Genomic DNA, 12844 nt, shown 5'->3' on the forward strand with positions numbered 1-12844 from the left:
GGGGGACAGGGATTGTTTGATACAGGTCCTATTCAATCCTGCTGTCCACCACTTGCCTATAAAGGTTCCTTCATGGTTCAAAACTGCCTGATAGTTCAGATATTTAAACGTACAATGACGCCCTGTTCACCTGTGGGGGGGCTTCGACCTCTGGATCTTACGAGCCCAATGATGTCTTGTTACAAATTTACCATTTGGTGTGTTCCCTTTTTTGTGCCTCCTGTAGGTGATCAGTAGAGTTCATATTTACTCAACAGTGAAAGATTGTATACTCCTTCATTGAAGCTGAGTCATGATACAAACAGTAACTCTGGTTTCGTCCAACTCTTCTGTTATTAATTCTGAACAGATCTTAATTGTCTCTTTTGAGGCCAGTGATGTAACTTTCCCTTTAAAACTAATTTGCGCAACTTTGGTGCGTGGGTTAAAGGCGCAGTCTCATCCCAAAAGGCAGGGCACATGAAGTCAGGTAATTACTGGACTACTCCTCCTTCCCCCTTCTCTTTCCAAGAAATATTATAGTGGTTATTTCTAAGGAGTTATTTCTCTATTTTTGGTCAAGAATGAGACAAATTAACTATAAGCTTCCAACATCTTGGTGAGAGTGTACAGAAAGCATACCATAAAGTTGTTCCATGTTCAGACTGTTCTTCGGTGGCATCATCACCTGAAACGCCCAGTAAGCAGCTATATGATGAAAAGATCAATATAAAATGGCACAATACAATTGGTGATCTCTTGAAGCTTATGAAAAGTACTTTGCGGTTCTCCATGAAAGATGGATTGTACTCCATAACACTAGACATCAAAAAATGCCAGCAGTACAGAATATTTTCAATCTAGCCAGAATTCGGAGAAGAGGGGGAAGGAGTTGCTGCTTTTTGCCTACACTACTTGTAGTGCTTTGTGTTACAGGTAGATATTTAATTTCAGTACCCTTAACTTAAGCCAGATCAAGTAAGTAGTCAAGAAACAACCCTGTAAACTAAGTTAACTAATTACAAATTTAATTAAATTTATAAATAAAACAAGGTCATATAGTGATGGCAGTGCACGAGGTGTGCCGTAACTGCAACATGTGGGACTTTGTGGAGAGCATTGTGAACCCGGACAACCACGTTTGCAGTAAGTGCCTGCATCTTGAGGAACTTCAGCTCAGAGTTTTTGACTGGAGTCTGAGGTGCAGACATTGCAGGGCATCAGGGATGGGGAGAGTTACTTGGACACTTTGATCTAGGAGGCAGTCACACCCCTTAGTTTAGGTAGTGATACAGGTCTGGTTAGTGATCAGGGACAGGAGGGTGTGACTGCAACTCAGGCAGGTAAGGGGACCAAAAGTGCAGCGCTGGAGGAGCCTCAGCCTTTGCTCTTGTCCAACAGGTATGAGGTTCTTGCTGCCTTTGTGGATGAGGGAAAAGCTTGCAGGATAGATGAGCAAGCTGACCATGGCACCATGGTGCAGGAGGCCATTCAAGTGGGGGGAATGAAAGGGAATGTAGTTGTGGTAGGGGACAGTGTAGTCAAGGGGATAGCTACTGTTCTCTGCAGCCACGACCGAGAGTTCTGAAGGTTGTGTTGCCTGCCCAGTGCCAGGGTTAAAGACATCACCTCGCGGCTGGAGAAGAACTTGGAGGGGGAGGATCCAGTTGTCGTGGTCCACATAGGAACCAACGACATAGGTAGATCTAGGAATGAAGTTCTGCCGAGGGAGTTTGAGGAGCTAGGATCCAAATTAAAAAGCAGAGCCTCAAAGGTAATAATCTCTGGATTGTTACCTGAGCCACGTGCAAATTGGCATAGAGACAAACAGATTAGAGGTTTAAATGCATAGCTGAAAGAGTGGTGTAGGAGGAAGGGGTTTCAGTTCATGGGGCACTGGCACCAGTACTGGGGAAAGAGGGAGCTGTTAGGATGAGCTCCACTTAAACTGGGCTGGGACCAGTGTCCTGGCAAACCAAATAGCTGGGGCAGTAGACAGGGCTTTAAACTAATGAAGGGGTGGGAGGATTCAGGAAAGAGTAAATTTAAAAGCAGCGAGAGAAATGTCAAGGCTCTAGAGCAGAGTAGAGTTTTGGGTAAAAATAAGCAGAGTGGGTCAGGAAGGGACAGAGAGAATAACAAAGGTAATAAGGTATCAATAGCTAAGGTGACAGCAGGGAAAAATAGAAATAAGTCAAAGCTAAAGGCACTATATCTGAATGCGCGAAGCATTCGCAACAAAATAGATAAATTAATAGCGCAGATAGAAATTAACAGGTTTGATTTAATAGCCATAATGGAGAAGTGGTTGCAAAGTGGCCAAGGTTGGGAACTAAATATTCCGGATACATAACTTTTAGAAGGGATAGGCAAAATGGAAAAGGAGGAGGGGTAGCCCTGATAATAAAGGATGGGATAAAGATAGTAGAGAGAAAGGATCTTAGATGTGAAAGTCAAGAAGTAGAATCAGTTTGGGTGGAGCTAAGAAACAGCAAGGGGCAGAAAATATTGGTGGGAGTTGTTTATAGGCCCCCAAACAGTAGTTGTAATGTAGGTCGGAGTATAAATCGGGAAATTAGAGGCGCATGTAACAAGGGTAATACAGTAATCATGGGGGACTTTAATCTACATATAGACTGGGAAACCAAATTTGTAGTAATAGTGTGGAGGACGAATTCATGGGATGTATGCAAGATAGTTTTCTAGATCAGTATGTTGAGGAACCAACTAGGGAACAGGTTATTTTAGATCTAGTATTGTGCAATGAGAAAGGGTTAATTAATAACCTTTATAGTAAAGGGGCCTTTACGAAAGAGTGACCATAATATAGAATTTTATATTGAGTTTGAAAGTGATTTAGTTAAATCCGAAACTAGGGTCTTAAATCTAAAAAAAGGGAACTATGTAGGTATGAGGGGCAAGTTGGCTAAGGTAGATTGGGAAACTACATTAAAAGGTATGATGGTAGACAAGCAATGGCTAGCATTTAAAGAATTAATACATAATTTACAACAAATATACATTCCTTTAAGGCACAAAAATCCCACAGGAAAAGTGGTTCAACTGTAGCTAACAAGAGAAGTTAAAGATAGTGTTAGATCAAAGGAAGAGGCTGATAATGGTGCCAAAAATAGTCGTATGCCTGAGGATTGGGAGGATTTTAGAATTCGGCAAAGGAGGACCAAGAAATTGATAAAGGGAAAATAGAATATGAGAGTAAACTAGCGAGAGACATAAAAACAGTCTGTAAAAGCTTCTATAGGTATGTAAAAAGGAAAAGATTAGCGAAAGCAAATCTGGTCCCTTACAGGCTGAAACAGGAGAAATTACAATGGGGAATAAGGAAATGGCAGAGAAGTTAAACAAATACTTTGTGTCTGTCTTCATGGAAGAAGACGCAAAAAACTTCCCGGAAATAGTGGAGAACTAAGGGTCTAGCGCGAAGGAGGAACTGAGAATTTGGTATTTGTAAAAAAAAAATAGTACTGGAGAAATTAATGGGACTGAAAGCCGATAAATCCCCTGGACCTGATGGCCTACATCCTAGGGATTTGAAAGAGGTGGCTATAGAGATAGTGGATGCATTGGTTGTCATTTTCCAAAATTCCATAGATTCTGGAACGGTTCCCGCAGATTGGAAGGCAGCAAATATAATCCCACTATTTAAGAAAGGAGGGAGAGAGAAAATGGGTGATGGGCCTTCAATAACCACAAAACTAGAAGTTATAGACTTAAACAAGTTGGCTTTTAATCACTAAGATCAGAGCTAACATCTCAACACGCCAACTGGTTCACAGGAATGAGTCATACAGATCCTGGGATCTTTATGTAAGAGAAGTCAGGGGCGGAGCCAAGAGCCAAGACCTGGAGCCTCCCAGGTTAGTCGGGAAAGAGGAAGTGAAACTATACACAGTGGGGGAGGGTAATATACATGAGTGCAAAACGAATACAGGATCAAGACAAACAGATTTTCTGTGATAGTGGATTGGCAGTTAGGATCAGATCAGCCATGATCTTATTGAATGGCGGAGCAGGCTCGAGGGGCCGATTGGCCTACTCCTGCTCCTATTTCTTATGTTTTTATGTTCTTATTTCATTACATTCACCCCTTCTATAGATTTAGTCCATCGGGGTGATGTTTCTTAAAAGTTGGTATAAGTGAGTCTGTCAGGCGGTTTTGCAGTTCTCGGTGATCGGTGCAAAGCCGGTTGGGGTGCCTCTAGGGGAGTGGATTCTGGTTCCTCCGCTGTCCGGGCCTCCGCAGTGTCTTCCAGGTTATCTGCAGTGTCCTCCAGGTTAAAGTTGGGTATTGATACCTCTGGGCGTCCTGTCTCTTTGTAGTGTAGGTCTTCATCGGGTAGTCTCCCATCGTTCTCTCCGCTCCCCGAGGGAGCGAGGTCTTTTATGGAAACAGTGTCCTCTCGCCCGTCAGAGTATTCAATATAGGCGTACTGAGGGTTTGCATGGAGGAGCTGTACCTTTTCCACAAGGGGGTCCGTTTTATGGCCTCTCACGTGCTTCCGCAATAGTACTGTCCCCGGAGACGTCAGCCACGCGGGTAGAGATATGCCCGAGGTGGATTTCCGGGGGAAAACGAACATCTTTTCGTGAGGGGTAGCGTTAGTGGCAGTACATAACAGAGACCTTCTGGAGTGGAGCACGTCTGGGAGGACTTCCTGCCAGCGGGAGGTTGGAAGGCCTTTTGACTTTAAGGCTAACGTGACAGCCTTCCAAACAGTAGCATTCTCCCTTTCCACTTGCCCATTACCCCGGGGGTTGTAGCTAGTGGTTCTGCTAGTGGCTATCCCCTTCGAGAGCAAGAACTGGCGCAGCTAGTCACTCATGAATGACGTCCCCCTATCGCTGTGTATGTAGTTCGGCATGCCAAACATGCAGAATAGATTACAGAGACACTTGATGACCGTGGCACTGGTCATGTCTGGGCAGGGAATGGGGAAGGGGAAGCGGGAATATTCATCAATGATATTGAGGAAGCATACGTTACGGTCGGCAGAGGGAAGGGGTCCCTTGAAGTCCAGACTTAGGCGCTCGAATGGCCGTGTGGCTTTGATGAGGTGTGCACGGTCAGGCCTGTAGAAACGAGGCTTGCATTCTGCACAGATGTGGCAGGCTCTGGTCATTGCCCTGACCTCCTCGATGGAGTGGGGCAGATTGCGGGACTTTATAAAATGGTATAGTCGGGTGACAGAGGTCGTTGTGGAGACCCTGTAATTTGTCCGTATGAATGCTGGCACACATTCCCCGCGATAGGGCGTCTGGGGGTTCATTAAGGGCTCCCGGCCTGTACATAATATCATAGTCGAACGTGGATAGTTCGATCCTCCACCTGAGTATTTTGTCATTCTTGATTTTCCCCCTTTGTTATTAAACATGAAAGCCACCGACCGCTGGTCGGTGAGCAGGGTGAAACGTTTGCCGGCTAGGTAGTGTCTCCAGTGCCGCACTGCCTCCACTATAGCCTGTGCCTCCTTCTCGACAGAAGAGTGCCTGATTTCAGGTCCCTGAAGGGTTCGGGAGAAGAAGGCCACAGGTCCCCCAGCCTGATTGAGGGTCGCAGCTAAGGCAAAGTCTGACGCATCGCTTTTGACTTGAAAGGGAATGCATTCGTCCACTGCACACACTGCAGCCCTTTCAATGTCCTGTTTAATACTGGTGAAAGCCTCCCGAGCTTCAGCTGATAGTGGGAAGGACGTCGATTTAATGAGGGATCGGGCCTTATCAGAGTAATTGGGCACCCATTGGGCATAATACGAAAAAAATCCCAGGCACCTTTTTAAAGCTTTAGGATTGTGTGGCAGGGGCAGTTCCTTTAGGGGGCGTAATCGGTCAGGGTCCGGTCCAATTACCCCATCTTCCACCACACAGCTGAGGATACAGAGACTGGTTGTGTTGAAGACACATTTGTCTTCGTTGTAGGTTAGATTCAGCTTTAGGGCAGTTTTAAAAAATCTCGCAAGATTTAGATCGTGGTCTTGCTGGTTGTGCCTGCAGATAGTGACATTGTCCAGATAGGGGTAGGTAACTTGTAGTTTATTCTCGTCAACCATGCGGTCCATCTCACGTTGGAAGACCGAAACCCCATTTGTTATCCCGAAGGGCACTCTGAGAAAATGGTAGAGGCGCCCGTTCGCCTCGAAGGCAGTGTATTGGCGGTCCTCCGTTCTAATGGGGAGCTGGTGATACGCAGATTTGAGGTCGATAGTCGAGAAGACTCGGTATTGCGCAGTCTGGTTGACCATTTCTGATATGCGGGGTAAAGGGTAGGCGTCCAGCTGGGTATAAATATTAACAGTCTGGCTGTAGTCAATTACCATCCGTTTCTTTTCGCTATTTTTAACTGACTACTTGGGCACGCCACGGGCTGGTACTGCATTCAATAATGCCTTCCCGCAGGAGTCTGTCCATTTCCGCCTTGATAAAGTGTCTGTCTTCCAGACTGTACCGCCTACTTTTGGTCGCTATGGGCCTACAGTTCGGAGCGAGATTAGCGAATAAAGAGGGCGGGCTGATTTTTAAGGTTGATAGGCCACAGACTGTGAGTGGCGGCTGGGACCCGCCATATGCTAGCGTGACACTTTCGTGGTGGCACTGGAAGTCCAGGCCCAAGATTACATTAACACACAGTTCTGGCATCACGAGGAGTTTAAAATCCTTGTAGTCCGTGCCTTTTACAGTCAGTGTTACCACACAGTAGCCCAAAATGTCCGAAGTGTGGGGCTTAGCAGCCATAGCAATTCTGCTCCGTGTAGGGGTTACCGTTAATGAGTGCCGCCATACCAGGCTAGGGTGGATAAAACTCTCGGTACTTCCACAGTCAATTAAACATTTCGTTAAATTCCCGTTTACCTGTATGTCCATCATGGATTTTGTCAACGGGTGTGGCCTGGATTGATCCACCATGATCGAAGCCACTGTTGGGCCCTGGGTGGCCGTTGAGTCGGGAAAAGATGGCAGATCCCAAGATGGCGGCCAGCACAGCACGCACGAGGCGGTGACGGAGTTGGAAATCGGATTCCCCCTGCAGACTGCTAAAATGCCCCTTTTTCTTACATTTGAAACATGTAGCGTCCTTCGCTGGGCATCGTTGTCTGGGGTGCTTGGCCTGGCCGCAGAAGTAGCATTTCGGGCCTCGAGACATTGCCGCTGTAGAAGGACTCCTGGGTGAACTTCTGTGTGGGGACTCCGGCGGCGTAGAGCTGGTCTGAGACCTGGATGGGGAAGATGGCTGATTCCAAGATGGCGGCCCCCTCGGCGCGCACGAGGTGGTGAGGGCCGCATGGCCGGAAGAATAAGAGTCAGAGTTTCTCTGGGCCACGTCCAGCGATCGCGCAGTGGCCACTGCCTTTTTTAAGTCCAGGACCTCCTTCTCCAGCAGTCTCTGCCGGATATAATTTGATTTGAGGCCCGTGATGAAGGAATCGCGGACCAATTCGTCAGAGTACGCGTTGGCTGTCACGGCCTTGCAGTTACAGTCCCGGACCAGGTCCTTTAGGCCCTGTAAGAAATCGTCCATTGATTCCTCTGGCCGCTGCCTGCGTGTAGCCAGCAGATGTCTGGCGTACACTTCGTTTACCGGCCTCTGGTATTGGGCCTTCAGGATAGTGATGGCCTCCGTGTAAGAGGTGGCGTCCCGGATGAACGAATAAATCCGATGACTTACGCGAGTAGTCAGTAGACTCAGTTTATCTACCTCGCTAGCGGATGAGGCCCCCGCGAAGGGTTCGAAGCATTTGAGCCAGTGTCCAAATTGATTTGATGCTTCAGCAGAATGTGGATCCAAGTCCAGACGCTCTGGTTTTTGGAGTCGATCCATCCTAGTATTCTTTAGTGATTAAAATTGATGGGCCTTCAATAACCACAAAACTAGAAGTTATAGACTTAAACAAGTTGGCTTTTAATCACTAAGATCAGAGCTAACATCTCAACACGCCGACTGGTTCACAGGAATGAGCCATACAGATCCTGGGATCTTTATGTAAGAGAAGTCAGGGGCAGAGCCAAGACCTGGAACCTCCCAGGTTAGTCGGGAAAGAGGAAGTGAAACTATACACAGTGGGGGAGGGTAATATACATGAGTGCAAAACGAATACAGGATCAAGACAAACAGATTTCATTACAATGGGGAACCACAGACCAGTTAGCCTGACATCAGTAGTAGGGAAAATGCTAGAATCTATTATTAAGGACGTGATAACAGGGCACTTAGAAAATAATAGGATTGGGCAAAGTCAGCACAGATTTATGAAAGGGAAATTGTGTTTGACAAATCTATTAGAGTATATTGAGGCTGTAACTAGCAGAATTGATGTAATGTATTTGGATTTTCAGAAGGCATTTGATAAGATGCCACACAAGAGGTTATTAAGCAAAATTATTGGTAATATACTAGCATGTGAATGCATGGCAGATGCAGTATAATGTGAGTAAATGGCAGATGCAGTATAACATGGATAAATGTGAAGTTATCCACTTCGGTAGGAAAAACAGAAAGGCAGGGTATTATTTAAATGGTGATAGATTGGGACATGTTGATGTACAGAGGGACCTGGGTGTCCTTGTACACCAGTCACTGAAAGCAAACATGCAGGTGCAGCAAGCAGTTAGGAAGGAAACTGGTATGCTGGCCTTCATTGCAAGAGGATTTGAGTACAGGAGCAAGGATTTCTTACTACAGTTATACAGGGTCTTGGTGAGACCATACCTGGAGTAGTGTGTGCAGTTTTGGTCTCCCTACCTAAGAAAGGATATACTTGCCATAGAGGGAATGCAGCGAAGGTTCACCAGACTGATTCCTGGGATGGCAGGACTGTCATATGAGGAGAGATTGGGTCGACTAGTCCTGTATTCACTGGAGTTTAGAAGGATGAGAGGGGATCTCATTGAAACGTATAAAATTCTGCCAGGGCTAGACAGACTGGATGCAGGGAGGATGTTTCCCCTGGCTGGGGGGTCTAGAACGAGGGATCACAGTCTCAGGATACGGGGTAGGACATTTAAGACTGAGATGAGGAGAAATTTCTTCACTCAAGAGGGTGATGAACCTGTGGAATTCTCTACCACAGAAGGCTGTGGAGGCCAAGTCACTGAATATATTTAAGAAGGAGATAGATAGATTTCTGGACACAAAAGGCATCAAGGGGTATGGGGAGAGAGCGGGAATATGGTATTGAGATAGAGGATCAGCCATGATCATATTGAATGGCGGAGCAGGCTCGAAGGGCCGAATGGCCTACTCCTGCTCCTATTTTTCTATGTTTCTATTGCGGATTGGTTAACGGACAGAAAACAGAGTAGGAATAAACTGGTCATTTTCAGGATGGCAGGCTGTAACTAGTGGGGTACCGCAACAATCAGTGCTTGGGCCTCAGCTATTCACAATCTACATCAATGGTTTGGATGAGGGGACCAAATGTAATATATCCAAATTTGCTGCTGATACAAAGCTGGGTGGGAATGTAAGTTGTGAGGAGGATGCAAGGAGGCTTCATGGGGATATGGTCGGCTAAGTGAGTGGGCAAGAACATGGCAAATGGAATAAAATGTAGAGAAATGTGAAGTTATCCACTTTGGTAGGAAAAATAGAAAAGCAGAGTATTTTGTAAATGATGAGGGATTGGGAAATGTTGGTGTTCAGAGGGACCTGGGTGTCCTTGTACATGAATCACTGAAAGTTAACATGCAGGTACAACAAGCAATTGGGAAAGCAAATGGTATGTTGGCCTTTATTACAAGAGGATTTGAATATAAGAGTAAAGACGTCTTACTGCAATTATATAGGGCCCTGGTGAGACCACACCTGGAGTATTGTGTACAGTTTTGGTCTCCTTACCTAAGGAAGGACATACTTGCCATAGAGGGAGTGCAATGAAGGTTCACCGGACTGGTTCCTGGGATGGGCGGATTGTCCTATGAGGAGAGATTGAGTAGACTACGCCTATATTCTCTCGAGTTTAGAAGAATGAGAGGTGATCTCATTGAAACATACAAAATTCTTACAGGGCTTGACAGGGTAGATGCAGGGAGGATGTTTCCCCTGACTGGGGAGTCTAGAACCAGGAGTCACAGTCTCAGAATAAGGGGTCAGCCATTTAGGACTGATGTGAGGAGAAATTTCTTCACTCGGAGGTTGGTGAACCCCAGAGGGCTGTGGAGGCTCAGTCGTTGAGTATATTCAAGACAAAAATTGATAGAATATTAAGGGAATCAAGGGATATGGGGATAGTGCAGGAAAGTGGAGTTGAGGTAGAAGTTCAGCCATGAATGGCGGAGCAGGCTCGAATGGCCGACTCCTGCTCCTATTTCTTATTTTATGTTCTTAGTCATCCACTTCCCGTGTCCACTTTGCAATTAGTACCACTATTAATACGAAGCCCTTTTGTTTTGCATGTCCATCAATTCTAGGCTTTTTACTGAGGACATCTCCATCATCCGAGACTGTCACTGTCTTCACATTTTGACAGTTCTGTAACCATTGCATTTTATTCTTCCAAATGTGCAAAAAGCAGCTAATATTCCAATAATATTGCCCATGGTTAGTTGATATGTATATATGCTTTTTTTACAAAAAAAACTTGTTCATTGGAAAGCTACTGAGTGGTGATGAGAACTTGCAATAGGGGCTTTTGAAATTAGTCCTAAATGAAGTAAATGACTGTTGAAATTTTATAATAGAGGCTTATGAAAGTAAATTTTGAACGAAGGAAAGTAAATGGATATGAAATGGGGGGGAAAAGGCAGCAGAAAGTTTGAAGTTGAAGCAGAGTCTAACGGAGGTGTGGTTTGGGAAGATTGGGTGGCATTGGAGCGTGGAGTGCGAATTTCATGGGGTCAGGTGGTGGAGAGATTGAGGCTGTGATGGGCAAAGCAAACTGGGAGCTTGGCACCGGGGAGCAGAGAAAGTGCAGGTAGGCTGGGTGGCGGAGGAATGTGACTCATTGTGTGGTGGAGTCGAGATCTTGGAAGCCTGTGAGGAGGAGAGTGGTTTGAATGTGGTTACAAAGAAACCATAGGAGAAGTGAAACTTCAATAAAGAGTATAAGAAATGAAGAAGTGTGCACATTATATATGTTCAGTGTATATATAAAGAAAAATTTTGATGTGAAAGGAAGAGACTGGCAGGAGTAGGTTTAAAAATATTTGCACTGGCTCTGAGTTTAATGAGATTTAGAAATGATTTGATAGTTTCTTTGGTTTAAGGTGTGGATTGTATACATGTATGTAGTACTAATGTGTTATACAGCATGTGCTGCTGAGTTGTGGTTGAACTGTATAATACTCAACTGCTAATGGTTTTTTCTGTTTCTGGCTAAGGTGGTTCTAGATTGTCTGCTATGCTAATTGAAAGCAATGTTACAAACCAAAATCAATGGAACCACTTTGAGGCTAGGTTTACCCATAATATGTCATTTGGAGCAGCTTAAGAGGATATTTAAGGGGGCAAAAGTATTGTATGAAAATGTATAGCTGGGGGATTTTTTTTTAAGGGATCGGGGAATATTTTGTACAGTTTTACTTCTCCCAAATTGCTTAATCTTTTATTGTTTAATAATACATGAGTGGGCTGGGACTGGAGCCGGAATCTATGAGTTGAAGAAAGGGAGCTTTTGCAATTAAATTGGGAACAACCAGAGGTTAGGAGGCAAACAAATTTATAAAGCCTTGGGGTGAAGAAAAGGAGCCAGTAAAATTAAATTAGAAAAGACCGGAGGTGCTGGGAAAGGAAGTCTGTAAAATTAAAAGGGCAGGCTGGTGCTGGGGTCCAGCATGGTACCAGGCGGGCTAAGACAGACCCAAGCGACGGGCCCAAGGCCAGAGGGGGAGGACAGGTTGGAGGCAGCAATGGAGCCAATAAAAAGCAGCAACAAAATTTATATCAACGGAACAAACCAGAGTACCAAGGTTTAGAGTGGGATCTAGGGACAAAAGGCAGTGGAGCAAGCGGACAGACTAAAATGGAAGGATCGACTGGGCTGGAGGCAGCGGAATGAAGAAATCTAGTACAGTATTAAGTGGCAAAATACTTATATGAGCGAGCCATTTATAGCACAATGTTTGAGTGGAAGAGAGCAGTGACGTACACAAATATTAGAATTATTTGAAGCATAAATGAGAAACTTGCAGACAACAAGTGCACAAGCAAAGGCATCCAGCTTAGAGGTGTGGCTAATACAGTCTCGGCAGCTGGGCGACTGGAGCAGGAGGTGTTATGATGCCACCTAGTGCCAGAAGGCCCAAAACTGCATCATGACAGGCAACTTTATACTGTATATATATGGAACTGCTATTATGAATGTTTACATAGGCAGTGCTCTATTGTAACAAAAAGCACTACTCAAAATCATGATACAGGAAGTCAAGTTTGTGGACAGGAAGTGCATGCCATATACAAGATTTTTAATATATAACTTAAACAGAAGGTTAGGTTCCTGATAAATGTCCTAAATTGTCATCTGAACTCTTCTTAGTGCCCGATGCAAATTGAAGTGTATTCTTATACCAGAATGGAAAACTTTTTTAACACAGAAATCTGTTATTTATGATGCTTTCCGTGAATTTACTGTTCAAAAGAATGTACCAGTATCAGGCCCCAAACTGACCCAATGGGGAAAAATAGAGCCTTAACATGAAACAATATGTTAATAGTATTTTTAAATTTAACTACGAAGAGGCTTTCCTTCTGATCAGGTTTGTTATTTTAAGTGAATTTCTGAGAGCTAATACTGGATCTTCACCAGGTCTCGATTCACAGCAGCCCTTCTGCTTAAATGCAAGCGGTGAGTAGCAGGGCTACCAGGAATAGTCATGTTTCTGTACCTAGCCTCAGAAATGCAGTGTTGATGGGCTT

General features: G+C 44.8%; 1 protein-coding gene across 5 annotated transcripts in view; it reads left to right on the top strand.

Annotated features, from left to right (window-relative positions):
* camsap1b (calmodulin regulated spectrin-associated protein 1b) overlaps positions 1-12844 on the top strand; it is a 129133-nt gene that overhangs the window by 69517 nt on the left and 46772 nt on the right. The window lies entirely within an intron of this gene.

Source organism: Somniosus microcephalus, chromosome 23 (genome assembly GCF_052327205.1).
Source record: "Somniosus microcephalus isolate GS21.2 chromosome 23, FLI_Smic_1.0, whole genome shotgun sequence".
Taxonomy (NCBI): Eukaryota; Metazoa; Chordata; class Chondrichthyes; order Squaliformes; family Somniosidae; genus Somniosus; species Somniosus microcephalus.